Source organism: Nicotiana tabacum, chromosome 6 (genome assembly GCF_000715075.1).
Source record: "Nicotiana tabacum cultivar K326 chromosome 6, ASM71507v2, whole genome shotgun sequence".
NCBI lineage: Eukaryota > Viridiplantae > Streptophyta > Magnoliopsida > Solanales > Solanaceae > Nicotiana > Nicotiana tabacum.
Window position 1 is genome coordinate 77,565,594 of NC_134085.1, and position 4,510 is coordinate 77,570,103.

Sequence of the window (4,510 nt, forward strand, 5' to 3'; positions counted from 1 at the left end):
GCATTTTGGATAGTGCCGGCTACATTGACCGGGAGGGTGATCTCCCATTTGGTTGTCTCGCTCACCATATTGAATCCATTAAGGACTCGAGAGGTGGGCACAATTTGGCCGAGCAGTCCGAGATGCTCCACGACCCTCGACCTGATGATGTTGACCGAGCTACCTAGATCCACAAGTACACGTTTAATTTGAAATGTATTCACAAGGAAGGAAATTACTAGTGCGTCGTTGTGAGGCTGAGACAAGGTTTCGATGTCCTTGTCGCTAAATGTGAGGGCGTCCTCGGGTACGTAACCTCGAATTCGCTTTTCTTTGGTGATGGATATTTTCTTTCTTCTGATAGTGGGTTCTTGTGGGGTGTCGACCCCTCCCATGATCATGTGGATAACATGTTGTGGCTCATATGCTTCGTTCTTTTTGATCGCCTCTCTATACAGAACTAATTTTTAGCCCGGTCGCTGAGGAATTCCCGGAGGTGACCTTTGTTAAGTAGTCGGGCTACCTATTCCCGGAGTTGCCGGCAATCTTTGGTCTTGTGACCGTGTGTGTTGTGAAATTCACACACTAAGTTATGGTTACTTTGTGAAGGATTTGATTGTACAGGCCTTGGCTACCTGGTGTCTCTGATTTTACTGATGGCAAACACGATATCTGAAATATCGACGTTGAAGTTGTATTCCGACAAGCGGGGTGCCTCCGTCGGCCCTGCGTGCCTATCGAACCCGGCTCTGTTGACGAGTCCCCGAGGGTTCTGCCCTCAGTCCGTTCTTCGATCATTCCAGGGTATGTTATGCCTCGGGGCGTTTCTCCTGTCTTCGGTGTATGGCTGGTACCGTTCTTTGTTTGGCTTTGGATCTTTCGCCATAAGACTGCTTGGGTATACCGAGCCCGAGGGGCTCCTAATTGGTCATCCTCGACCCTAATTTTCGATTGATATCGGTTGTGAACATCCGACCAAGTCATGGCGGGTATTCAACCAAATTCTAGTTCAGCTATTTCGAAGCCACCGAGCTTTGTTCGTTCAAATCTTAAGTGAAGGCCTGCACTGCCCAGTCGTCGAAAACTGGTGGTAGTTCCATTTGTTCTAGTTGAAAGCTAGATACAAACCCTCGCAGCATCTCATTCTCCCTCTGCTTGATCTTGAAGACGTCGTATTTCCTTGTTGCTACTTTGATGGCACCAACATGTGCCTTTATGAAAGAATCTGGCAGCATGACAAATGAATCTATCAAGTTTGGGGCCAGGTTATGATGCCACATCATTGTCCCCTTCGAAAGAGTTTCTTCGAATTTTTTCTGTAGGACAGAGTCTATCTCGTCACCCTTTAGGTCGTTGCCCTTCACTGCACAAGTGTAAGCAGTAACGTGTTCATTAGGATCTGAGGCTCCGTTGTACTTCGGAAGGTCTGGCATTCTGAACTTCTTTGGAATGGGTCTGTATGAATTTCTTCGAATCCACATCTTTCAGGATCGGGGGTGCGCTCGAAATTTGGTCGACGCTGGAATTGTAGGTCTCGACCTTCTTATCGTTGGCTTCTATCTTCTTCTCGCCCGACTTGATCCTCCTTGTGTGATCCTCGAGCATCTTTATGATGGAGGGGTCGGCTGCCGACCCGTTGTTGCTTGATCTTTCTGGTACCTGTTCGGTCCGAAGGGTCGTTCCCGAGGCCGCCGTACTTGGGGTTTTTTGGTGGCTCTGCAGCTGAGCGATTTCCAGCTGTTGTGTCTACAGCTGTTTTTTGGACTTCTTGTTGATCTCCTTTATGTACGCTCCTATTAGTGTGGGAGCTTATATCGACGTGTTGGGCATCGCGTGAGACCGCGTCCACGGGAATTGGTTCTGGTGCATTCTCAGGGTTTCGTGGTGGTATACCAGCACCTGGAACATCCACACCGTTCTCTTCGTGGTCTTCAAGATTGTTGTTTTCATGTGCATTTACTGAGTTAGACATTTTGACATGAAATCAAAGATCTTGGACAAGAAAAAGTGCAAAAAGTAACTTGCGTTATGTAGTTAAACCAGCAAGAAAATAATCACTATTATTTTTAGCCCCACGGTGGGCGCCAAACTGTGTATCGTGAAAATGGTAATAATAATTGAATTTGATTTTGTGGTTCTAAAAATACATGATCTATTCTTATGCTACTTGTTAGGCAGTGGATGCTAAGTATAAGATTAGGAGGCAAAATTATAGCTTAAAAAATGATGTAATAATCAAACCGAATGGTTGAAAATCTGGGCCTCGAGCCAGATGGCCGGCTTAAAGCACTCGATGGAGGAATAACAGTTATGAGAACTACGATGATGGCTCTTGTCACACCTTCTTTTTACCTACCCCGGAAGGGAGTATAAGGGAGTTTTTTCTAACTTTAAGTGACAATCGAAACGGGATTATTTATTTATTAAATTCAGAGTCGCCACTTGGGATAGTTTATGGTGTCCCAAGTCACCTATTCAAATCCTGAATCAAGGAAAAGATTGACTCTGTTTTACAGTCCGCGAACACAGAAATCCAGGTAAGGAATTTTGTTAACACGGGAGAAGGTATTAGGCATTCCCGGATTCCATGGTTCTAACACGGTCGCTCAACTGTTATTATTGGCCTATTATCTGATTTTAACACATGTTTTAGCCTATGGTACAATTTTAACTTATTAACCGCTTTTAATCATCTTTCAGGAGGATTGCAATGTCATTTAAAATACGTTTTGAACCACGTCACATAAATGCACTTGCGGTACTCGACATATTTTATCTAACATTGTTGAGATTTGGATTTGGGTCACATAAATGCGCACCCGAGTTTAGGAAGGTAATTTTAAGATAGAGCGCCTACAGCAACTACGCATTTTTAACAACCAAGTTATAACACATACTACTAAATACTAATAGCTCCTATTCTAATATGACATTCTTTCAAAAAAATGTTTCCATTTTACGCATTCAATCTATTAATACATCATCTTAAAGTAATGGCACCTAATAGTCCATCAAACTCAATCTCAATATTCAGGCTTCCAGACTAGTCAAATTGGACGATGGAAATAAAATAGCTAAGACAACTTCAAGTGAGAATGCTCGCCTGTGTATCCACAACATTGCAACTTTATACCAAACTGAAAATATGATGCCTCACTATTGTGCAATTTTATCCACAAAAGATATTACTGCAACGAATCGACTTTATCAACAATAATCATAGAAGTTAACATAGAAGCAACATAGATGACATTATTCAGTAGCACTAAACGTAACCACTAAAATATCAGTAACAGAACTTATCCATTTATGATTATTGAAGGAAACAAAAGAACTACAATGAGAGTAAAAGTGAACCTTAGAGCAGCAAAATGCTTTTAAGAATTTGATTACTGATAGGTCTCCAATCGAATGTCCATCGGACCTCAACGGAAAATCAGCCACCAAAAAACCAACAAACTGAAATTCGACAAAACTCAAACTCGACCGCGACACACCTCGAACCTGTATCCAAAACGACAATCTTCCAATGCTCAAGCGAATACCATGATTTAAAAAAAAAACAAAACTGAAATAAGAAACGAAGAAAAACAAGATATATATTCAGTTTTTTTCCTCTTTTTTGTTCTCTATTAGCTCTATGTTTCCCTCCGCCTCACGACCTGTGTGCGTGTGTATCTGGCAGCTGGTGGTCGATTTTAGTGGGAGTGCTGCCGGCGGCGATGACGGCTGTGGCGTCGTGCGTCTGGTTTCCGGCAGAGTTGGAGCTGTGGGGTTCAGGCGATGGGTCAGGTCAGAGGTCGTGTTTATGGGGTGGTCGACCGGTGGTGAATTCCGGTGATGAACAGAGATAGAGAGCTTTGGGCGTTCTCTTGCGGGTTGATTTCTGGGAGGGGGGTCACTAAGGAGATGAAATTCAGAGATGGGTCTCCTCATTTGCACTGTTGCGGCTCATCAGTGTGCAGTGTCCCCCTGATTTTTTAGGGTGTAGGTACTATTATATAGGAATAGGAATTAGGTTAGGGGTATGGGCCTAAGAATTATGGTCTTGGGAATTATGGGTTAGGTCCAAAATTAGATCTAAAAATGGGTTGCTCGAGCCCAAGTTTTATTCTTTCCCTGCGAACGAGATTAAAACGATCTCATTTATTAATTATTCCTACTTAAGTAAAATAACTATTAAAATAAGACTGACCGTTAAAATAAACTTTTTTTTTTGGTATTTTTTCAAGATTAAAAATGACTACAAAATATTAATGAAAATATTTTTTGTAATTTTTATTTTTTTGTAATAAAATAAAGTAACAAAGTAAAAATTAGTTGAAATAGCTATATTAGGCCTAAATTAAATATTTATATGCTAAAATATAAAAAATCTTGGGGAGGGTCAAAAATCACATGTCTACAGCTGCCCCTTTTTGACTGGAAACACGAAGAGTTTTCAGACAAAGAACGACTAGACAGGTTTTTTGACCCGACCCTTATTTGGAGAGACTAAAACTAGGGGAATGCGACCAAGCCCTGGTATCTG

The 4,510-nt window shown here is 42.0% G+C and overlaps 1 long non-coding RNA gene across 1 annotated transcript; it reads right to left on the bottom strand.

Annotated features, from left to right (window-relative positions):
• Nucleotides 1-2,914: 2,914 nt before the first annotated feature.
• LOC107777361 (uncharacterized) lies at nucleotides 2,915-3,947 on the bottom strand. The gene is made up of 2 exons (XR_012710425.1): nucleotides 3,337-3,947; nucleotides 2,915-3,167 (listed from the first exon to the last, which is right to left on the bottom strand). It is a non-coding gene; the product is annotated as an uncharacterized LOC107777361 (long non-coding RNA).
• Nucleotides 3,948-4,510: the final 563 nt, after the last annotated feature.